The sequence below is a fragment of the Podarcis cretensis genome (genome assembly GCF_951804945.1).
Source record: "Podarcis cretensis genome assembly, chromosome: 17".
NCBI lineage: Eukaryota > Metazoa > Chordata > Lepidosauria > Squamata > Lacertidae > Podarcis > Podarcis cretensis.
The window spans coordinates 23,622,733-23,647,856 of NC_137187.1; the positions used below are offsets into that span (position 1 = coordinate 23,622,733).

Consider the following 25,124-nt stretch of genomic DNA (forward strand, 5'->3'; position numbering starts at 1 on the left):
AAAGTATGACAAAAAACATGCAGGTAGTGTTGTTGTTGTTTTGTCCCTTGTCTCAGTAAACTCTTACCTCACCCAATCCTCTTCCCAACCAGGACACACCTGCAGGTAATTCCGCACCTAAGTATATGCACCTTAAAAAACAACAACCAGGTTTTGTGCACAAGAGTACACAAAAACAAGCATTAGTAACCGTGTTTCACAATGGAGGGGGATGGAAGCTTCTACAGTCATACCTCGGGTTACAGACGCTTCAGGTTGTGGTTTTTTCGGGTTACAGACTCGCCAAAACCCAGAAGTACCGGAATGGGTTACTTCTGGGTTTCAGCAGTCACGCATGTTCAGAAGCACTAAATCGCACTTTGCGCATGTGCAGAAGAGCCGAATCACAACCCGTGCGTATGCACACACGGCGCTGTGGATTGCGAACACTGCGGGTTGCGAACGTGCTTCCTGCACGGATCACGTTCACAACCCGAGCGTCCACTGTGCTTTTGGAGAATGGCACAACGCATTTCTGTTTCTTGGGGGGGGGGGGAATAATACTGAGGAATTGAGCAAGATTGAATTTGCCTAAGGCTTCCACAAGAGTGGTTTTTTAAAAAAAAAAAACACACACACACAACCAAACCCCTAATATATGTACTGTAATGACAGTCTCTGAGGATTAAGCCCTTGTATGTTATACTGTGCAGAGATCTTGATGGACCAGCTGCTCTTAACTGGCTTGCTAAAATTCAAATGTGCCTTTTGCAGGCAGCAATATGCTGAAATAGGCACAGTCATGGCCACCCTTTTAGAAATGGCTACGGTGCGCTTAGGTAAGTCACGTGTGACAAGCCACCCATTAAAAAAAGTTCTTATGAGCTTATACACCAGCAGTGATTGCAGATATACAACGGGTTATTTTTAAATCAGTTTTTCTGTGGAATGGGTACATCTGGATTAAACAAAGTATAGCTAAGAGCTGGCATTTTGATGACAACATCATGTGGATAGCAGAAACCAATTCCACAATTAACATCCATCTAGAAACACCTGTAGGAAGGGCCAAGCATATCTTTGCTTCCTTCCCATGGCTATACAGTATTGGGTGAAGTTGGCTTTGGAAGAAACATCATTTCTCATGACCATGTGGTTCCTCCAAGGAAATGGTAGAACAGCAGCATTGGACCTGATCCATGGGGAAGAGGCTCCCATGCCACATCAGTAATGCATGCATTGGCTCTCTTGCCTCCTTTGGGTTATATTTCAGTGTTTCTGTTGTGCAACTTTGTTTTGTGCGAATGCTTGTTTGGTTGTAAGTTGCTTTGGCTTGCCTTGGGCAGGATAAAGTAACTAGAAAATTTAACAAACAATCTAACAGACTTGAATTGTATTTTATTCTTAATGTTCTGCTTGCAACTTAGTATCAGTTAGACACTGATGAATTCCTTCTTGTTTGTCAAATTCTATACAGTGTGTATATATATATATATATATATATATAGGCATACAAAGAACTACTTTAGATGTATCCATTCAAGTCCAAACTCCTGGAGAGTGAATGGAACAAAATGCACCCTGGCCTTTGATACTTGAAAGGTGTATTTTTTAAGGGCCTATTATAGTAGCGACTGCAATTTGTTTTGAACTGTTTTTAATATTGTATTTTATGCCATAGTGAGCTGTCTTGGGACCTAGTGGTGAAAAGCAAGCAATAAATAATAATAATAGTAAACTATGTTTACAGTGGTACCTCAGTTTAAGAACAGCCCTGTTTACAAACTATTCGGTATATGAACTCCGCATAACCAGAAGTAGTGTTCCAGTTAGCGAACTTTACTTTGGTCTACGAATGGAAGCTGAACGGTGGAAGGGCACCGGCAGCGGGAGGCCTAGTTAGGGAAAGCGCGCCTCGGTTTAAGAATGGTTTCAGTCTAAGAACGGACTTCTGGAATGGATTAAGTTCGTAAACCGAGGTACCACTGTACATGTTTTGGGTGTGTAAGGGGTGTCAGAGGAGCGGAAGTAGGATTATAATCATAATAATGGGTTGGAACCAGTGTATGGTCAACAAAGGTGGCTGGGGAACATAGGAGCCAACTCCTGGGGACCGAGGTCCCTTCACGCCCCCCCATACAATATTTGAGGGGGCTTCCCCTCCCCCCAATTTGATGGCCATTGCCATTCAAATGGTGTGTCTGCGCCGCATCATGTGATCGATTATGTAGGACAGGGCTTACTTGCCTCCTCCAATATTTTATTCAAGTTGACACCGCTGATGGGTTGCATCTAGTGTAAGGTCAAGAGGAGGTGGCTGAAGTCCTACAGGCTGAGGGCTCTTTGGCCGGCCCCCCATAAAATATTTTAGGGGGCTGTCCCCCCCCAAAGTTGATGGGCAATACCATTCCAATGGTGTGTGCATGTGCCATGTCGTGTGATCCATTTTATGGGGTGGCCATTTTATGGAGTGCCATGTCATGTGATCCATTTTATTCAAGTTGGCACCTTTGGTGAGTAACACTCCTTGTGTAAAGGGAGCACACACTTCTTCTTCTTCTTCTCTTCTTTGACAATCACTCATAATCAAGTAAGATAGTCTTCCATGAACATGATCTTAATAGTAAGTCCGTAAGTGACTGTGGAGGCCAATTCTGGATCCACATGTCCTTCCACAGTGGGGACATGGGTTTCCGGGGGGGGGGGTTGATCACGGTGAGGGTTTGCCAAGCGTGCCTTCCTCTTAGGACGTTTCTCCATTTCGTTCTGAGTGCGTGCTTCTTCAAAGTCCACGACACCTTTGGGGAAAGCTGTTTTCCAATTGGAGCACTTGCAGGCCAGTTTTTCTCAGTTATCCGAGCTTATAATGCAGTTTTTAAAGATTTGCCTTGAGAGTCTTTAAGTCTCTTTTGTTACCCACTGCTATTTCACTTTCCATTCTTAAGTTGAGAATAGAGTAGTTGCTTTGGAAGACAATAATCAGGCATCCAAACATGATCAGTCCAACAAAGTTGATGTTAAAGAATCATTGCTTAGACACAGGTGATCTTTGCTTCTTCCAGTACACTGACATTAGTTCGCCTGTCTTCCCAAGTGATATGGAAAATTTTTCGGAGACACCGTTGATGGAATCTTTCAAGGAGTTGGAGATGACGTTACAGGGTTGCCATGTGTCCTCTTTTTCCAGGACACGTCCTCTTTTTCAGAGGTAAAATATCTGTCCGGGTGGATTTTTAAAACGTGTCAAACTGTCTCTGGCTATACTATACCCCCAAATCCTGTCTACACCAGGGGTCGGTAAGGTTTACCTCTCCTGGGCTGGATCACTCCAGCGGAGATCCCTCTGTGGGCTGGATTGTGTGTGTGTGCGAGCACACCTGCCCGCGATTTCCCCCACTGGCTTCTGCACAGACGTGATTTCTGCCATTATGTGCAGACGATTTAGGAAGGAGAAAGGCCCATTTGGGGGGGGGGCAGTTCGGGTCAAAGTTGTTGAGTTTTTTTTCAGGGAGGAGGTAAAAAGTTGACTTTTTTAGGGAGCCACAGTTGTTCAGCTTCTTTTGGGGGGAGCCAATGATCTACCAGTGATCTACCTGATCACGATCTACCTGTTGGACATGCCTGCTTACATCATAGGAGCCTACACAACACAAAACACTGTTGCTGTATGTAGGTGTCTTTTTTAATCTTATATTTTGTATTTTGGAAATGTACATCCAGTTTTCTTTTCTTCTTTAATTTTTTTTGGGGGGCCCCCAAGAGAGTGGGGCCCTAAGCTATAGCCTGGTTTAGCCTATACGTGAATCCAGCTTATACTTAACCCTCAAAACTCTGCCTGAGAGAGAGAGAGAGAGAGAGAGAGGCGGGCAGCAGCGCCATTTGCGCGGGGCACGCGGCTCCAAAGCGGGGTGGGGAGAAAGAAGAAGAAGAAGAAGAAGAAGAAGAAGAAGAAGAAGAAGAAGAAGAAGAAGAAGAAGAAGAAGAAGAGAAGGCGGCGGGGGGCGAGGAGGGGAGTTCGAGGCTGAGCGCCCCACAACCGCAGCCACCGCTCTGCTCGGGAGCGCAGCCTCGCCTCCAGAGAGAGATGGAGATGCGGAGAGGATGGTGATGCTGACGCCGCCGCCGCCTCCTCCTCCCCGCTGCCCCGCCGCCGCGAAGTGAGCGGCTGGAGTCGGCGGCCGACTTGGGACGAGGCAGCGGCGGCATTCGCAGCGAGAGGCGGCGGGAAGACGCGCCTCCGGCTCAGCCCGTCGGTGGGGCTGCGGGGCGAGGAGGAAGGCGGCGGGGCGCATCGCCTGGCCCAGGTAAACGCGGAGTGGGGTGGGAGTGCGGGGTGGGGGAGGTAGGTAAGGGGTGGGTGGGTTTTTTTTTCCCGTGGGTGGGGGGCAAACACACTTTTTTGGGGTGGAAATCGGCTTCTCCAATACTCGGCAATCATTATTTTTTATTTTTTCCCAGGCGTCGGTCTGAAAAATCCCTTTCCTCTCCACCCCGCCAAAAAAAGTTTCCCTCCTCGGTGGAAGAATGTCTGCTTTCTCTCCCTGCTTTCGAATAGCTTCTTCTATTCCTCTCTCGCTTCCATTTCGCCAGGGGGGTAAGGGGGAAAAAATGGATTTTCCTTCCACGTCGCTGGGTTTTAAATGGGTGCGATTGGAGGGATCCGCTCGTTTTCTTCTCCTCCTCGGGGCTTTAAGGGCGACTTCGTGGGGAAGTTTAGTGGCCATAGAGGTCAGGAGACAACTCCGAGGGTGGGGGGGGGTCATCTTACGCGCGCACCCCCAAAATTTCGAGGGGTTCCACCAATAAAAAGTGGGTGCGCTGTACAGTATTGCCATTCCAATGGTGTCATGTGATCGATTATCCAGGGCAAGACTGACTTGCCCCCCTCCCAATATTTTATTCCAAGTTGGCACCCCTAAAACCCCTATAAAATATTCCCCCATCCCCTAGTGAACGGGCATTGCCGATCTTGGGATGTGGGGGCGGGGCTTATTGTCGCCCAATATTTTATTCCAAGTTGGCACCCCTAACCCCCCTATAAAATATTTGGGGGGTGCCCCTCCCCGTGAATGGGCATTGCCATTCAAATGGTGTTTGTGCGCCTTGTGATGGATTATGCGGGGCGGGGCTTACAGGCCCCCCTCAATATTTTATTCAAGTTGGCACCCCTGTGAGTGGTTTCGTTCCAAGTCAAGCTGTCGTTTTCCCCGCTCCCCAACCCAATCTCGAGTATCCTTGTTTAAGATGAAATTTGCTGCATAGTAAACAAGATTCTTCCTCTGTCTAGCAAGAACCACAACTCTCTGCAAGTTCTGCACCACTTTTTCCAAACGGGAGTTTTGAGTTCTTCCCCTTGGGGGTAAAAAATAAATAAAAATAAGGCGCCCAGTTTTGGAATTTAAGGTTTAAGATCCCATCTTGATTTCTTTGGAATTCGTTACTCTGCAATAGGTTTCCAAACCTAGGTATTTTCCTCCTCCTCTCCCCCCAACCTCTGCTCCTTGGAGCCATATGGTATTTTTGAAGTTTAAAGAGTGGCGACACCCTGGGAGTGTTGCTCTTAGCCTAAGCTGAGGTGTTGGAAATGCATAAAGATTCAGTTCTCAAGAATTAACCCGTTGTCAGCTTCCTTGCTTCGGCAATTTATGACAATATTGTTGGGTGTGGATTAGAAATCCCACAGCACCGTTTTAACCACCTTAAGTTATTCTTGCAGTCAGGGTGGTTGAAAAGTTGCGAAATGGTTGATTCTCCCCCCCCCCCCCCCAGCAGACAATTCTGATATGTTTTAGTCACTGTATGATGATAATTCTCCATTAACATGAAATATAAGCCTCTTTCTGGTCCTCATTAGCTGTGCAGCCCAATCCCAGGCTTGCTTACTCAGAAATAAATCATACTGAGCCAGTGAAATTTACTCTTAAGTAAACATACTTAGAGCACAATCCTATGCGTGTCTACTCAGAAGTAAGTCCTACTGAGTTCAATGGAACTTATTCCCAGGCATATGTGTAATATTGCGGCCTTAGTTTATTAAAAGTTGAATAAGGACTTCGTCTTAAATATGCACCGTTTGGTCTGCTAAGTATAAAGGAAAGTGTGTAGATAGAGCATGTTTCAAGCACTGCGTTTTCATAAGCTGTCTTGCCTTGGACAAAGCATTTTAGTTGAAATAATCGTCAAAGCAATGAGGCTTGCGTGGACTAAATGCTGCATACTTTTAAAATTAATATTCATAGCGTCACAAATTCTGGGCTGATTTAAGTCCTTTCATGCTTTCTCCTATTTTATACATGTGCTTGCTTAACTACAGAAGAAGAAAAAAGTATCAGCATGATTTTGTAAAAATGCAGAGGAGCTCAGGATAAGAATGTATACACAGAAGTCTTTTGTCCAATTTCATTTCCTTAAGCTTGAAGAGGCTGAACAAGGATAACCAGGCATAGTCTAGATCAGAAGAAGAAACTGGAAATGAATGAATGAAAGAAAGAAAGAAAGAAAGAAAGGAAGGAAGGAAGGTTAAAATCAAAGTTGACCATCTTTATCCATACAGTGGTACCTCGGGTTAAGTACTTAATTCGTTCCGGAGGTCCGTTCCTAACCTGAAACTGTTCTTAACCTGAAGCACCACTTTAGCTAATGTGACCCCCTGCTGCCGCCGTGCCGCCGGAACCTGATTTCTGTTCTTATCCTGAAGCAAAGTTCTTAACCTGAAGCACTATTTCTGGGTTAGTGGAGTCTGTAACCTGAAGCGTATGTAACCTGAAGCGTATGTAACCCGAGGTACCACTGTATTTCTATCCCCCCTCTCCTGTGAGTCAAATTGGGAATCTAACTTCAAGTGAAGTCTCTAAACCTACAACTCCCATCATCCTTAACCATTGGTTGTGCTGACTCAAGCTGATATGAGTTGTAGTAAAAACATCTGGAGAGTACCACACTCATGCAAGTTGCTCTACATGTTCTCTGACTGTTTTAGATAGTGTTTTTCTATATTAATCCATCCCACCACATGTTGATAGGATCTCTTCCGCTTTACATTTCTGCCCATTAAATCATGACATTTCTGTTTTTAGGGATTTCCCTAAACAATAATTGGAACAGCCACAGCTCTTGACGATTTATGATCGCTGGCTTCACTCACTAGGACAGGAGCAGACCACGTGGTTCCCTCCAGATGTTTTGCTCGACTACAACTTCCATCAGACCCTGCCAGCATAGCCACTGGTCAGAGATGATGGGAGTTGTGGTTCAACAGCTGAAGGGCATCATGTTTGCTAACCCTGCACGGAGGGGGAAAGTAAGAGAAATTGTGTTTCTTGGTTTATGCCAATTTATAATTGCCATTGCTTGGCACCAATCATTAGATCTTCCTGCAGGCTTCATACTCCAGAGCTGTGTCACAAGTCTACGATTTCTGCTCATTTCAGTTAAGAAATACAAATACAGAGGTGTAAGCTTATCTTCACCTTTTTAATTTTTTTTAAAAAGCACTGTAGGTCTGTAGATTCTGCATGGCCATTTGAAAAAAACCACTGTGCTTACATAGGTAAGGCCTGTGTATGCTCACAGTTCAAACCCGCTCCCCACCCCCACTTTATTCAGTGGGGCTTATTCCAAGGCAAATGTGCATTGGATTACAGCCTTAATTTCCATAGATCTCTTACAGAGTTTATTGCCTTTGACTGCAATCTCATATTTCACAGAGTTTCTCAGTAGCAATCTATTAATTTTCAAGCTTAAAAATGTATAACTCATTACCTCGAACTTCAAACATACCATGCTGTAGTCTAATAACTCTTTTGCCCTGCTTTCTGAAATTTAGAATTTCAGGGAGCACAAGGGAGTTAATATGACACAGAAATGACTAGAGATATTATAGTGATGTATACAACTATACCATTTTTAGTTTGGAATGTTCCTCTACTTTCTCTAACTTTTAGATGAATAATGCAAGCCAGAGGAACTTAAGGATGAACTAGACTTGAGGATGAACTAGTCCTTATTTAGTTGTGGGATTTTAATGTGTGGTATTTCCACACAATGCAGAATTGTTTCTTTTCAGTATGCATTTTCATATGGTTGCATCTGTATTTCACAGTGGCCTGGTTCAAAAATCATGCTAAGCCAGGGGTCAGCAACCTTTTTCAGCCGTGGGCCAGTCTACCGTCCCTCAGACTATGTGGTGGACTAGACTATATTTTTGGGGGGGGGGAGGGGGAATGAACAAATTCCTATGCCCCACAAATAACCCAGAGATGCATTTTAAATAAAAGCACACATTCTACTTACCGTATTTTTCGCTCGATAACACGCACCAGACCATAACACGCACGTAGTTTTTAGAGGAGGAAAACAAGAAAAAAATATTCTAAACGAAATAGTGGATATATGATTTTTGTGGTTCATGCTGTGGCCACAGACATGTGATCTGACAGTGAGTTTGGAGTAGCCCAATGCAAAAATCCTGAGGATACGTGTGGATCCATGCTTTGTTACCACGGAGGAGGGAAGGAAGGGGAACCATGGATCCTCTGCTCACGACTGCAGCAGATCCCCCACCACCACCACCCGCAGACATTCGCTCCATAACACGCACAGACATTTCCCCTTACTTTCTAGGAGGAAAAAAGTGAGTGTTATGGTGCAAAAAATACGGTATGTAAAAACACCAGGCAGGCCCCACAAATAACCCAGAGATGCATTTTAAATAAAAGCACACATTCTACTCATGTAAAAACACCAGGCAGGTCCCACAAATAACCCAGAGATGCATTTTAAATAAAAGGACACATTCTACTCATGTAAAAACACACTGATTCCCAGACCATCCGTGGGCCGGATTTAGAAGGCGATTGGGCCGCATTCAGCCCCCGGGCCTTAGGTTGCCTACACCTGTGCTAAGCTAAACTGTGGCTTAGCAGGAGCATGGGAGTCTTATGGGCTCCCAGAGAAGAGAGCTCACTTGTGCTCTGCTCCTTCCTGGTCATTTTTGCTACCACACCAAGATAAGGTAGGATTTGGCTTAGCATTTCATCTGAATCAGGAATTATAGTCAAGCTTTCTCCCCAATGATCATGAGCTACACCAAGGCTTTTTCTTCATGCCTTGGTATTTTTTATCCCGTAATTTATAGACCTATTTCATTGCTAGGAAATAATTTTCTATCAGGTTGTACTGGCTAAAGAATGTAAAAGGTTGTATACTGCCATGCGTGGCTTGACTTGCTTGCTTGAGGTAGATGGAAATTCCTTGCCTATGAACCCCTGTGATTTTATGTAATATGGAGCCCCTACTTTTTTGTTCTGTGCCATGATCTAAGCTCCATGATGTGGAGCTGCTATGCTAAGAATCTTGTTTCGCAATAGGTTTTGAAAGTTGCAAGTTCTGTGATTCCTTTAAACTGCTGCATCTCAGATATGCTTGGATCAAGCCCAGTATTGACTGTGGCTGTGAAGAAAACAGTACCTCTTGAAAAAGAACGGCTGTTCTTGCTGTTTACATTTCTTAGGATTTAGATTTTGTTTTTCTTGGTTTATCTTTATGGTATAGCTGTGTTAAAAGATGTGGAAGGATTGCCAGTTAATTTGCACGGTTTCAGCACTATGTTCAAAATAACAAATGTAAGCATTGGAAAAAGGTCATATTAGCCTCCTCACCCCTCTTTTTTTAAAATAAATGAAGATACAGTAAAGTATGGAAAACATCTGTTCTGTTTTCTTTTTCTTCCTTATCTTCAACTTAAACAGCATAAGTTGCTTAAATAAAGATAGCTTTTGTGGACAGATCATTGGTTGGCTAAAAAAAAATGTGCTAAATTTCCATAGATTGTGTACATTATGCTTAATCATACAGTTACCCTGTTTTTGAACTAGAGCATGAAAATGAAAATAGAGTTAGCATAGTGATTCAAGAGCCCAGTCCTATGTATGCTTAATTGGAAACAAGTCCTGCTGAGTTCAATGAATTACTCGCTAAATGCTCCCCTAGAGAATGAACCAAGAAGTTCCTGGTTCAAATGAGAGCTGGGCCAAATATCTTACCTCCCACGCTTTTGCAGGCCATTTGTCCTCCACATAGGATAATCAGCTATTTTGGGAGGAGTGGTGAATTTTCCAAAATGTTGTCTTATCAAATACTATAGCATCAAAAAAAAAACCCTTCAAGCAGCAATTGTTTTTTTAATAAAGAAAGAGGAAAAATAATTGGAACCTCTGACATACCTAATAAGGTAAGACAAAGTAAATAGAAATTTGCTACTCACTCAGCCTCCCCCTCACCCAAAACTAACCCAGTCTTCTGTGATGGTTTTTGATGTACCCCCTTTAAAATTGTTGGATCAAATACTTTGTTCTAGCAAAAATGAAAAATCTTAACTCAGCCACAAATTCACTAGGTGGCTTTAGAAAACTCAGTTCTTCCTCAGTATGTAGATAATAATACTGGCCTACAATACTTGAACGTTCTCAGACTTGCTGGTATGAGAAGTTATTTGAACCTTTAGGAAAAATGACCTGCACTTTTCCTATAAGCTCACATTTTTAATTATTACTATTTAAGTAAGTCAGGGTTGCCATATTTCTTTTGGCAAAGTTGTTGAGGTTTTTTTTTTCAACATTATGAGCTGCCATATGTCTGGGTTTTCCCAAATGTTTTCCCAGATGCCCATTTCATACCCGGACACCATTTCCAATGGACAAATCATGGTTATTTTGGGTGTATTGCAGCCCTAAGTAAGCCTTGTGGATTTTCTCCCCTCATACACATATCAGTGTGCTTTTATTATGAGTTTTTACAAAAGTTGTCTTACTGCTCTGCATGATATAATTAATAGTACCCTTCATATGTGGGCCTTAATGACATTTCCTATTGACTAGGACATCAGGAGTTTCCTGAATGTTGATGTTCCCCTCCCTGGTAGTGTAGGAAACCCCCCCCCCCATTGTTACCATTGAGCTGGTTCGCATAAACATTGACTTGGTGAGATAGCTAAGGAGGTGGGCAGACTTCTGGAGAGGACCTTGCAATTCCTTTGTTCCACCTAGGGCCTTTTTGCTGATGTGCACATTCATGTGGTCCACAGATGGGGTGGAATTGTTATCTGGGAACCCAAGGTTGAATTATTATTATTATTAAGGTTGAATTATTATTTCATTTACATCCCACCTCCCCCCCCCCCAAGGAGCTCAAGTTGGCATACATGGTTCTCACCTTCTTCATTTAATCCTCACAACACTGTGAGGTAGGTTAGGCTGAGAGGCTGTGACTGGCCCAAGGTCACTCAGTGAGCATAATGGGCAAGGGGGGATTTGAATCCTCATTTTCCAGGTCCCAGTCCAACACTCCCATGTACTATACAGTGGACGCTCGGGTTGTGAACGTCATCTGTGCGGGATGCACGTACGCAACCCACAGCATTCACAACATGCAGTGGCGCGTCTGTGCATGCACGGGTTGCGATTCAGCGCTTCTGCGCATGTGCAAAGCACGATTTAGCGCTTCTGCGCATGCGCGACCACCGAAACCCGGAAGTAACCCGTTCTGGTACTTTCGGGTTTTGGTGGTCCGTAACCCAAAAAAAATGCAACCTGAGCGTCTGTAACCTGAGTATGACTGTGTCAGCTTAGGAGGTCTTATGTTCCCTCCATTGTGTATGTACTGATCTTAACATGAACAGTTGCAATCATGATTGCAAACATTTGCAATCATGGTTAGGTAATCATAAAGGTAAAGGTAAAGGTACCCCTGCCCATACGGGCCAGTCTTGACAGACTCTGGGGTTGTGCGCCCATCTCACTCAAGAGGCCAGGGGCCAGCGCTGTCCGGAGACACTTCCGGGTCACGTGGCCAGCGTGACATCGCTGCTCTGGCGAGCCAGAGCCGCACACGGAAACGCCGTTTACCTTCCCGCTGGTAAGCGGTCCCTATTTATCTACTTGCACCCGGAGGTGCTTTCGAACTGCTAGGTTGGCAGGCGCTGGGACCGAGCAGCGGGAGCGCACCCCGCCGCAGGGATTCGAACCGCCGACCTTTCGATCGGCAAGTCCTAGGCGCTGAGGCTTTAACCCACAGCGCCACCTGCGTCCCTCAGGTAATCATAGTGTCCCTCAAATATATGTTTGTACTGCAACTCCCATCACCCTGCCTGGTTCTGTAAGCCATCGTACGAGAGATGGAAGGTTTGAGTGAGAAGATAACAAGACAGCGGGACAGACAAAAAGCTCTTTCACAGTTGCTTCGTTTTTGAAATTCCCTGATTGTCCCAGTTTCCAGAACAGTTGCCATGTTAGTGTGCATCTTGCAAGTGCCGCAAGGCAGGTGTATTCTCAGTGATTCTCAGTGATTGATTGAATGATTGGGAAGGCTGTTTTACACTGTGTACATAGTTGTGAAGGAAGCTCCTTCGCATAGAAGAATGTCTCTTTGATGTGGCCATAAAACACTAATGCAGGATGTAAATGCCAATTTGGCTCCTTAGCCTGAGGTAATGTTTTACTGCCTTAACCTTTGCACTAGACTCTAGTTAACCAGACTACCGCCTACTTTGCCTGATGGAAATACATCTAATTACTAGGTTACAAAAGATTAAAGAATTTAGATGGCAGGTTCAGAAGAAGTGGGAAATAGAGTTAGGCTCAGTTCCACTGAGAGATAGCAGCTGTTTTCCTAACAAGTAAAATCAAACTTTAATTGGTCATTAGTATTTTAGATGCCTTATTTAAGATACCGCATTGCAATCTATTTGGCGTCTATTAATCTATTAATGCTGGGATAGCTCAGTCAGTAAAGCAAGAGGCTCTTAACCTCAGGGTCATGGGTTCAAGCCCATTGGTGTTCCATGGTGCTCTCTCTAGGGGTGTCTATTTGACACAACACATGAGGATAAAGTCCCATGGACTGCAAGAAGATCAAACCTATCCATTCTGAAGGAAATCAGCCCTGAGTGCTCACTGGAAGGACAGATCCTGAAGCTGAGGCTCCAGTACTTTGGCCACCTCGTGAGAAGAGAAGACTCCCTGGAAAAGACCCTGATGTTGGGAAAGATGGAGGGCACAAGGAGAAGGGGACGACAGAGGACGAGATGGTTGGACAGTGTTCTCTCTCGAAGCTACCAGCATGAGTTTGACCACACTGCAGGAGGCAGTGGAAGACAGGCGTGCCTGGCATGCTCTGGTCCATGGGGTCACAAAGAGTCGGACATGACTAAACAACTAAACAACAACAACATGAGGATAAAGCAGGTCTGTGCCTGCTGCCACAATCCTCTGGTGGATGCACACAGACCTTATAAGACGGAGCCTAGGAGGTTCATTTGGCCTTGGGACTCAGGCTCAGAGAGGGCCTCAAATTTAGGCATGTGTTAATTTTTTGGCATCTGCTAAGTTTCATAACTTGTTTTATGCACAAAAAAGACACTCTCACAGTTTAAAACTGGAAGTTTAGGCAAATAAGAGATGTGGTTTCGTAAAAGACATTTGTCTGTTTATTAAATGATAAAGATAACACATTTAAGAGTTCGAAATGTTATTGACTTGGTCAAAATAGTAATTGCAAAGCCTACAACCTTACACTCCGGCTGTGAAGTAACCCCCATTCCGTCTGGTAGAAACTATGCTGGAGCAATCTGTGGACACATGTGATGGCCTATTTACCACTTGCTCCCCCCCCCCATTTTTTTTCTTTTTAGAATGCTTGGGAGCAAAAAAAAACACAAAAAAACAACAACCACATTTAAGGGTGGTGGTGGTCAGCTTACTTTGTTTCCCAGAAAACCTTTTTGGAGGAGGAGAGAAGTGGGGAGGGATGTAGCTTTTCTTCTCCCCTCCTATCATGACCTACAAAGACTTCTGAAGAATGGGATGGAAAGAAAAACAAGAGCATTACTTTGAATCCCAGCTTTAAATCAGGCCTGTATTTCTTTCAGGGCCCTCAGAACCATTTGCCCAGCCCTGCCAGTGGAGTGACACTAGTATCACTCTGCTGGTGCAGAAGCCCAGTTCCACTCACCAAATGGAGCTTCCTAACCAACTGAACTATCTGCCAGCAGAAGGACCCAACTTGGAGTGTTCCAGGGAAGGGGCTGAGCTTGCCTGGGATTTCCTGTATCCTGAGCTGGCCCTACTGTCATCACTTGACTTAATCCAGGCCCAGTGTGCTGGTCCCGAGGGTTAACCGTGTGGCGAGGTCCGAGTCCAGTCCGAGGTCGAGGGTGCGGCATGGAGGCTGTCCATCAAAGCTGAAGCTGGGTCCAAGGCAGGGTGAGGTCAGGAACTCTGGCAGAAGAGCAGGACAGGGTGCAGGCAGGAACAGGCTACCAAGAACTTTGCTCCCACAACTTGGGGACTGGGGCTGGCTGGCTTTTATCTGCCCCGAGGCATAGGGCAGCCCCGGTTCACAGGTGACTCGCCTCTCCTGACCTGGAGGTGAGCACTCCTCCTGCAGAAACGTAGTTCCCTCCACCTCTCTGCTCTGAGCCTCTGCAGGTCAGGAGAGGCTGGAGGGTTTCTGGACCAGAGGCATGTCAGCTTCCTCTGACGGGGCTGAGAGTGGAGCACCTGCAGGCAATGGGTCCTCCATCACCTCAGGAGCCAAAGCAGACTCAGCTGATGCCTGCACCTGAGGATCCAGCACAGGTGAGGATCCTTCAGGCTTAAGCCCCAGCCCCAGCTCAGCTGGTTCTAGAGGCAGGGACTCCTGAGCAGGCTGGGATTTCTCAGGTTCAGCCTCTGAGTCTGAATCCCAGGCCATAACACCCAGTCTCTACACCACCTCCAGGCTGTAATAGCGGTCCAGGCTAGTCTTTGCCGCCATCTTCTGCCCAGGCTTTGAATTCTTTGCTGGCTCTACTGCTCCATCACATCCTATTGCTGCCCAGCCTGTGTTTGAATTATGCCCATCACCCTTTTTTTCCATTTTAATGAAGTTACTGTCTGCTAAACGGTTACAGATTATTCAGTAACTAATGTTGAGATCAGAATATTTTGGTCTGCAACCTAATTGAGGAAAGTACCTTTGAATTGCAGCTGTATCCATTCATCTATAAAATACACTAGCTTACCTATCATTCATTTATTATTTAGTGAGCACAAAAAGCTTTGGGAAATATGCTGCTTAAGTTAATTTTTGTATTATTCTTTGAGACAGAAATCAATTCAGTGCACAAAGGAGAAGGGATTGTTTCCCATATATTTCTAATAAAGTTTATCACTGTTTATCCTGCCAGAATCAGAGGCGGGTGATGTACTGCACAGACTTTAAAATAGTTTATTCAGCTGCCTTTTACTGTATGTAAAAGGTTACATACAGTATGTGGATGTAACCCAAATACTGTAGGTGTCAAGATTAGAACAGAGGAACATTTTACTTATACTGTATCTATTCTTTATTCTTTTGGATAGGGAACTCTGGCAACTTTGGGGAGTGCTACAGCCTATTAAATAGTCCCCTACAGCAAATCTTTCAGAAGTGCTTTTAATTTTAAAGATATTGAATGTCCCTTAATAAGTAGCATTATAACAAACAATTGCAGTTGAAGATGTTTGGATTATGGATTTTGGTTTAATTATTCTAGAATGCTAATAAGCACTTGGAAGCCGCATTACCCCAGTCCCAGTGCCATTAACTTTGAGAAGAGGTTAATGACAAAAATATGTCTATACAGTGGTACCTCGGGTTACGTACTTAATTCGTTCTGGAGGTCCGTATTTAACCTGAAACTGTTCTTAACCTGAAGCACCACTTTAGCTAATGGGGCCTCCTGCTGCTGCCGCACCGCTAGAGCACAATTTCTGTTCTCTTCCTGAAGCAAAGTTCTTAACCTGAAGCACTATTTCTGGGTTAGTGGAGTCTGTAACCTGAAGCGTATGTAACCCGAGGTACCACTGTATCTTTTAAGTGAAGAGTTTTCTACCCAAAGATTGCTTGCTACTGCAGTTTCTACAATCATGACAGCGTGTAGTAATGGCCACCAACTTGGGAGGTTTTAAAGGTAGATTAGACAAAATCTTTGACCTGATGTTCTTCTTAAGTTTCTTCAGAAAAATGTGCCTGATTATTGGTTGGTAGTAGACAGTTGGGACACATTGTGCCTTTATTTACTGGTTTACTGGTTATCAATACGTTTTTGTGTCCAGTGTAAAGTGCTGGTGATTACAGTGGTACCTCGGGTTACATACGCTTCAGGTTACAGACTCCGCTAACCCAGTAATACTACTGTAATGGTTGTAAGGGGGTTACTTGTGCGTAAATTGCCTTCAGATTAGTTAGATTGCTTGCTCAATCATGTTTAGGGTTAGAGCTCGCCCTCCGTGACCTGTTAGTCACTTGCAGAATCCGTCAGTGGGCGTTTCTTGAATCTCTTCCAGCATAAAAGCTGTTTGACCCCAAGTCTCCTCCTATGTTCCCTGCGCGGAACGCGTCTGCGCAAGTAAGGGGAAGGCAGGGGCGTGCCAGCGCTCTCTCCGCTAGTTTCAGTTGAAGGGTCTCGGAGCCCTGACACCGATTCCTCTATCTCCCTCTCCTCTCTATTGGTGTCACGCTGAATTCCTTCCGCCTTGCTGGTTCCCTCTCCGGCATCGCTCTGGAGCCCTGCCTCCGCTTCTCGCTCTGATGTCAGTTCCCTGACAACTACCTCGGGTTAAGAACTTTGCTTTAGGATGAGAACAGAAATCGTGCGATGGCGGCGCGGTGGCAGCAGGAGGCCCCATTAGCTAAAGTGGTGCTTCAGGTTAAGAACAGTTTCAGGTTAAGAACGGACCTCCGGAACGAATTAAGTACTTAACCCGAGGTACCACTGTACCTTTAAAGACCTAAGTGGTTTAAGATCGGGTTAGTTGAAGGACTGCCTTAATTTAAACCAACTTGCCTATACCATGTGATCTGCTTCAGAGGCCCCAGTTACTGCCTACATGCACAGCCCCATATGTGGAGCTCTTAAAATATCCTATTCATTTCTGATGCAACTTTTTGCTTAAATAAATTCTAGTGAGCAGAGCTTGAAAAGCATTTTGGTAGTACTAATAGCTCACAACAGTGCTGTTTTCCGTATGTGTACACAAAGCATCAATTCATAATTTGACTGATGTCATGTATGGCTCACAGGCTGCTCTGTGAATACAAAATGTATTCCTGTGGGGTGGAGGAAGAAATGTTGAATATTGGTATCATTTTTGCAGAGAAACGCAAAACATTTACTGATGTTAAAAAAGTTACTTGAAGCCTCTTCACAAGTTACTTTTTAAAGGTTTAAACCAAAGATGTTTTTATTTATATTCTGCAAGCAATTGAGAATACTCTTTTTTAAACAGGCTTTTGATTCTGGTGCTGCTTAATGTTTTGATTGCTGGTGCTCCTCTTAGCGTTTTTGTTTGTGCTGCTCTTTATCATTTGATAATTTGTGTTTTCATGGGTGGAACATTGTTGCTTTTATGTTTGTCTTTATTGTACGCCACTTTGAGTGACTCTTCTGTAGAGATGGCAAAATGCAGTATATAGTGGTACCTCAGGTTAAGTACTTGATTCGTTCTGGAGGTCCATTCTTAACCTGAAACTGAAGCACCACTTTAGCTAATGGGGCCTCCCGCTGCCACCGCGCCGCCATCACACGATTTCTGTTCTCATCCTGAAGCAAAGTTCTTAACCCAAGGTAATATTTCTGGGTTAGCGGAGACTGTAACCTGAAGCGTATGTAACCTGAGGTACCACTGTATACATTTAAAAATAAATACAGGTGGTGACCATTTCATATGGGGGTTCAGTTCCTGGCCCTTGTGCACATCAGCAGAGCACATAGACGTGTGTCCCACCCTGTTATACCCTGTTCTGCCATGCCCCCCTTAGACCCTTTTTATGACACATTGAGTGACATTTTTGGGTCACCCCCAGGTTCTGCACCGTACATGTGTGTGCAATTGCGTATCTTCTGGACATGCATTAATCAGTCACTGGTTGTTTTTTAAATCACCATTTGCAGCAGGCCTCTGATCTCATTTTATCCCCCAAACAGTTCTAAGGGTCTGAAATAACATGAATTTCCGAAGGCTTCTTGCTGCAGAGAAGCCACATACTTATTTACTGAAGTGCTGCAACTTTTCTGCAAAAGTTACTGAACAATTAACTGAAAGCTTATTTTTCCTGTAAGTATCCCCAGCTCCAATTGCAGTGGTGTTGGATTGGCATCTTGGGCTTTTAAAATAAAAGGAAATAGGTAAGGGAATGCTTCAAGAAGTGATGGTCAAAAGCTCTGTGTACTCCCAGGAATCAATCTAGTAATATTTGCCATTCATTTAATTGTTTTTCTGAAAGTCATTAGTAGCCCAGTATAGATGCTATTCAGCTACTTAGGGAATCTCTCTATGTTTTACATATTAATTTACCACTTTGCATAAAAGCCTTTCGTCTGCACCCAGAAACTCCAGCTGGTGCAGAATGCCGCTGCAAGGCTCCTTACGGGGTCCTTGCCATGGGACCACATTCATCCAGTGCTATACCAGCTGCACTGGCTCCCAGTCGAGTACAGGGTCAGGTTTAAGCTATAGAACAGACTTGAAAATTACATCTCAGTTGTAGCTGCCTTTTACCAGTTCCAAAGAATTGTATTTGGACAAGCTGCAGAACAGATGCCTACCCCAGTTTAATTGGTCTCCAGTCGTCCACACTAGCAGAACTACACTATCCACATCACAAATTGAATATGAAAGGTTATCAATCCATGATGTCATTAAAAAGGAACTTGGTTTTGGTACTGACCATATTTTGCCAGCAACCTCTTCATTGATGCTGACCTGGACAAGTGCTCCAAAAGGGTATGGGGAAATGTGATGTTGATGTCCAATACCAATATGAAAGTCTACCAGGCTTACGTGTTGAAGACACTGCTTTATGGAAGGGAGTCGTGGTCAACCACCAAGAGCAATGCCTTGACGCCTTCCGTGTGCTGCGTCAGGAAGATTTTGGGTATCACATGGCAAGACAGTTTCTCAAACAAAGATGGGCATTCCAAAGCCCACATTCCGTACTCCTGTCTCAGTGACATCTATGCTGGCTTGGTCATGTCCACAGAATGGAAGATGGTAAGATTCCCCAAGGACATGCTCTACAGAGAGTTGGCTTCAGGCACCAGGTTCGTTGGCAGACCAACTCTGTGTTACAAAGATGTCTGCAAACATGACATGAAAGCTGGCAATATCAGCCCTGCCTTGTGGGAATCCCCTGCAGACAACCGCAGTGCCTGGACACAGACAGATTGTGCATCCATAGCAGTGACTACAGGAGGAAAGACTGCTGGGAGGAGCACTAATGGAAGAAGCACTGTGGCGCATCTGCAGCAGCACAACTGGATGCCTTCATCGGCTCCAGCTGCAACAAAACATCTCTCTCCAGTATCGACCTCTACAACCACAATAGGCTCTGTAAAATTCCAACAGTTCGACTTTACCCATAAAGGTGCACTTTTCCATTGTCTACCAAGACAGACGGATTCCGCCAACAAGAACAATATTTAGAACCTTAGCACTGGTAATATTCATGGACATTAATTGGGCCATATAGTTTTAGGTGGCTTTGTAGGTATTCAGATGTAGGTGAGATTTTCTTAACAATAATTAATCACATTTTCACAGATATTGAAGCAAAAAGGAAACCAGCATACAGATTAACTCCACAACAGGAGCCATGTCCAGTGGTTCTGGAATCATAGAGGCAATCTTCTATTGTTTCACAATTTTTTGTAGACCATGCAGACCTGTTTTGGACAGTCTATCCAGCAATGAATGGGGACTGGCAAAGTGTTTTTTCAAACGCTCTTGTTTAGCTGTTCGCTAGGTAGAAAAAATAGGAGATTTATGGATCGCCTGGTGGGCTGCCAAAATAGCTGGTGGACTATGTTTGGTTTGGTGGCTCACAAATTGTGCACTCCAGAACAGATTAATGCTGCAGTGCATGTTTTGAAATATCTTGTGAGGATGAACCAAATAATGAATATGAACAATAATACAAAGTGACTGAGTGAGAGCTCATGGGTAATGCTGATCTAATCTTGCAGATTTGCTAGGTCAAGGGAGAGGCTGTGGTGTGTAGAGGCAAGGGAGAAAAATGGAGGTGCAATAGCTAAACTGAGTTTAGGAATGGAAGGTCATCACTCCTAGAACATGCTATTTTGCCCTTTGGGTACTTTGCCTCTCCAAACAAACCTGGAAGCATTAGTGGAACATGCATTTATTTATCCTTCCACACCTAATAAGAAAAATAAAATTCTTCCTGACCATGATGCTTGAAAAATATCAATAAATAATGCACCTTTGAAGAAGAATGATGGATTGGGAACCTCAGGCCTGGGGGATGAATGTAGCCCTACAGTCTCCTGTTTGACCCTCTTCTCAGGCCATAGCCCTTACTGGCCCTGCTCTTCATCATTCTCGAGCATTTTTGGCTGAAATGTGGCCTTGAACTCTGATAATGCTTCTCGCTTTGCTAGATGGATAATTAAAACCTCTACCCTGTGTGTGTGTGTGGCTAGAATGTTGTTGCTGTTGTTGTTTAGTTGTTTAGCTGTGTCCGACTCTTCGTGACCCCATGGACCAGAGCACACCAGGAACTCCTGTCTTCCACAGCCTCCCGCAGTTTGGTCAAACTCATGCTGGTAGCTTCGAGGACACTGTCCAACCATCTCGTCCTCTGTCGTCCCCTTCTCCTTGTGTCCTCCATCTTTCCCAACATCAGGGTCTTTTCCAGGGAGTCTTCTCTTCTCATGAGGTGGCCCAAGTATTGGAGCCTCAGCTTCAGGATCTGTCCTTCCAATGAGCACTCAGGGCTGATTTCCTTCAGAATGGAGAGGTTTGATCTTCTTGCAGTCCATGGGACTCTCAAGAGTCTCCTCCAGCACCATAATCCAAAAGCATCAATTCTTCAGTGATCAGCCTTCTTTATGGTCCAGCTCTCACTTATAGCCAACTACAAGGCAAGAGTTGGATCCATTGCTCTGCCCACTTTTACTTCTGCCCCCACCCCAAAGATTTTCCATAAGGGAATGTGGCCTTCAGGCTGAAAAAGTTTCCTTGCTCATGGAATATTGGGAAGTGTGTAGGACACTGAAGAAAATGTGTTATAACAACCGTGTGTAAGAAGGAGGCAGAAGTAGATTCCACCATGGCATGTGATACTTAAGATTGTTGCTTTGTGTTTAAATCTGACTCAGAAAAGCAGGGCTCTCACTGGGCATCATTAGTAATGCTAAAGGGACCCCTGACCATTAGGTCCAGTCGTGGCCGACTCTGGGGTTGCGGCGCTCATCTCGCTTTATTGGCCAAGGGAGCCGGCGTACAGCTTCCGGGTCATGTGGCCAGCATGACTAAGCAGCTTCTGGTGAACCAGAGCAGTGCAAGGAAATGCTGTTTACCTTCCCACCGGAGCCGTACCTATTTATCTACTAGCACTTTGATGTGCTTTCGAACTGCTAGGTTGGCAGGAGCAGGGACCGAGCAACGGGAGCGCACCCTGTCATGGGGATTCGAACCACTGACCTTCTGATCGGCAAGTCCTAGGCTCTGTGGTTTAACCCACAGCGCCACCCACGTCCCAGCTAGTAATGCTAGAAAAATATTTAAAGAAAGACCCTTCTTGGTGTTAATCAATCTGTACTATGAGCACCATGGCAAATATCACTTATCTATCTAATGGGCTAATGCCCGTATATAATCAGTATGGGAAGTTCTCAACATTTTTTTAAACAACAACAAAAAAAATCAGAGGAAAGAATGTCCTGGGTAATAAACTAGCATTGCCTGAGCATCAGTAACATAGTGCTAGGAAGGAACTGAATCTGGGTATGTTTATCTAAAGAGAAATTTCTCGACTCTGAGTATATTTCAAGAAGTCAGCAGATTGCGCAAGTCTAGCAATCAAGTCTGTGTTTGAGGGCAGCTGAGACACAGAATGTGTTAAGTGTCATTTTAAGAAAAGGACAACGGAGGAAATTGAGGGCGTGAGGATTTTTTTAAAATCACCCTATGCTCCCCCACTTCCTATAGAGAAATAAAGTGCTTGCGCTGAGTGAAGGGTGAAAGCAAGCTCTATACCAACACATTTAACATTTTATTGAACAACACAGAAATAGTGGAAAGAAAAAAGTGCTCTCTGCAAGCCCTAAATAGTACAGTAGTACAAAGCTTCTGTTCAAGGCTGTCTGGTGGCCTGAACAGGAGCGTTCTGTTGGGGCTTGGGAATACCCTGCAATGGGTTGTTGCAGGAGCTCACTTTTGCTGAAGAATTTGTCAGCTGTCATGGAATTAAGTTCCATGCATTTGTATCTGCACATTTTGCAGCCGTTACATGAAACCTGTTAGCAATCTTCACTGAAGTGATATGTAGCTCGGTTTCAATAGACTTGGGTAAGTCCTTTAATGCCAGTGAGCTATTGAACTTTGCAACTCAGACAATCTCAACTGAAAAATACTTGATTGTCTAAAATCCTTTACTGTGGAAGAAGCTTTGTGGAATCTTTAGATACAAACTGCAGTCAAATGATCCTTCAGATTGTGGTTCGGAGCACTGAGAAGTATGTGTGTGTGTGAGAGAGAGAGAGAGAGAGAGAGAGGGAGAAGGAGAGAGAGAAAGTGCAAGTTGGTTTCATTGCACCACTGTACAGTGGTACCTCGGGTTAAGTACTTAATTCATTCCGGAGGTCTGTTCTTAACCTGAAACTGTTCTTAACCTGAAGCACCACTTTAGCTAATAGGGCCTCCTGCTGCCTCCGCACCACCGGAGCACGATTTCTGTTCTCATCCTGAAGCAAAGTTCTTAACCCAAGGTAATATTTCTGGGTTAGCGGAGTCTGTAACCTGAAGCGTATGTAACCTGAAGCGTATGTAACCTGAGGTACCACTGTATTTACCATTTTTTACTATCTGAAAAGTGTTGCTGCTGTTTAAGCTTATAGATCATAATGATTGGGAATAATAAATAAAACAATTGTTCACATTAGATTGTGTGTGTGTGTGTGTGTGTTTTGTTTTTACTGGATTTTATAAACAAACTATTCAAGCACCGTTTGTTGCTCATCCTCTCTCCATGTTCATCTCCTCCCTTTAGGTTCAGGGGAAGGGAAGGAATGAGGGTACAACATTAAGGGCCTGCATTTCATTCCTAATGTTTCAAACCAAACCATGATTCAGTCGATTATCTTTTTATGTAGTCACAGTGTTTACAGCATTAAAATGAAAAATGTTGGACAAGCAGAACCTAACAGAATTCATTATTATTATTATTATTATTATTATTATTATTATTATTATATCCCTTCCATCTGGCTGGGTTTCCCCAGCCACTCTGGGTGGCTTCCAACATGTAATAAAACCCTAATAAAACATTACACATTAAAAGGCTTCCCTATACAGTGGTACCTCGGGTTACATACACTTCAGGTTACATATGCTTCAGGTTACAGACTCCGCTAACCCAGAAATAGTGTTTCAGGTTAAGAACTTTGCTTCAGGTTGAGAACAGAAATTGTGCTCTGGTGGCAAGGCAGCAGCAGGAGGCCCCATTAGCTAAAGTGGTGCTTCAGGTTAAGAACAGTTTCAGGTTAAGTACGGACCTCTGGAATGAATTAAGTACTTAACCTGAGGTACCACTGTACAGAACTGCCTTCAGATGTCTTCTAAAGGTTATACAGTTACTCATCTCCTTGACATCTGATAGGAGGGCATTCCACAGGGAGAGTGGCCCTCTGCCTGGTTCCCTGTAACTCTGTTTCTCACAGTGAGGGAACCAGCAGAAGACCCTTGGAGGAAGACCTCAGTTTCTGGGCTGAACGATGGGGATGGAGATGCTCCTTCAGGTATACTTTGCTGAGGCTATTTAAGGCTTTAAAGGTCAGCACCAACACTTTGAATTGTGCTTGAAAACGTACTGGGAACCAGTGAAGATCCTTTAGGACCAGTGTTATATGGTTCCAGCGACAGTCACCTGTCTAGCTGCCACATTCTGGATTAGTTGTAGTTTCCGGGTCACCTTCAAAGGTAGCCCCATGTAGAGCGCATTGCAGTAGTCCAAGCGGGATATAACTAAAGCATGCACCACTCTAGTGGGCAGGTAGGTAAACAGCTGCCCTGGACACAGAATCGACCTGTGCCTCCATGGACAGCTGTGAGTCCAAACTGACTCCCAGGCTGCGCACCTGGTCTTTCAGGGGCACATTTACCCCACCCAGGACCAGGGGGTCCCCCATACCTGCCCACCCTCTGTCCTCCAAGAACATTACTTCTGTCTTGTCAGGACTCAGCCTCAATCTGTTAGCCACTATCCATCTGCCAACCACATCCAGACACTCACACAGGACATTCACCGCCTTCACTGGTTCTGATTTGAAGGAGAGGTAGAGTTGAGTATCATCTCCATACTGGTGGGCTCTCCCAGCAACTTCATGTAGATGTTGAAAAGCATGGGGGAGAGGACGGAACCCTGAGGCACCCCACAAGTGAGATCCCAGGGGTCTGAACACTCATCCCCCAACACCATTTTCTGGACACGGCGCAGGAGGAAGGAGCGGAACCACTGCATAACATTGCTCCCAGCTCCTCTAGATGGTCCATCAGGATGCCAGGAGAGCATACAGAGTTCAGCACTTTTTTAGCTCAAAGAAGCAAGACCCATTTCAATACCCAGGATTTTTCAGTTGGCTAAAATGAAAACACAAACTTTACTTGCACAAAACAAAATAAAAAAAATCCTTCCAGTAGCACCTTAAAGACCAACTAAGTTAGTTCTTGGTATGAGCTTTCGTGTGCATGCACACTTCTTCAGATACCTTCAGATTATCTGAAGAAGTGTGCATGCACACGAAAGCTCATACCAAGAACTAACTTAGTTGGTCTTTAAGGTGCTACTGGAAGGAATTTTTTTATTTTGTTTTGACTATGGCAGACCAACACGGCTACCTATCTGTAACTTTACTTGCACAGAAATAGCTAAAGGTTTTCATAAATATAGCTGTGCCAAATATGAGCTGAGGTGCAGTGGCTGCAGCACAAAATTGAAGGGATAGTTTGTATCCTACACTGGAGCTGGTACACCCACCACTCAATTATGCAATATGCTTTGCAATTGCAAATTTGTATACAGAAAGCCTGCAGCTTACGCATATTTAGCTC

General features: G+C 44.4%; 1 protein-coding gene and 1 long non-coding RNA gene across 2 annotated transcripts in view; both read left to right on the forward strand.

Moving 5' to 3' along the window:
* The first annotated feature begins 4,063 nt into the window (after positions 1 to 4,063).
* The window catches only part of LPAR1 (lysophosphatidic acid receptor 1), a 59,151-nt gene continuing 38,090 nt past the window's right edge, over positions 4,064 to 25,124 (forward strand). The window contains exon 1 of the mRNA XM_079959675.1: positions 4,064 to 4,283. The gene's annotated coding sequence lies outside the window, so the exon portion shown is untranslated. The remainder of the gene's footprint in view (positions 4,284 to 25,124) is intronic.
* Positions 15,720 to 25,124, forward strand: part of LOC307206619 — a 143,335-nt gene continuing 133,930 nt past the window's right edge. The window contains exon 1 of the long non-coding RNA XR_013834425.1: positions 15,720 to 15,873. This is a non-coding gene — a long non-coding RNA (uncharacterized lncRNA). The remainder of the gene's footprint in view (positions 15,874 to 25,124) is intronic.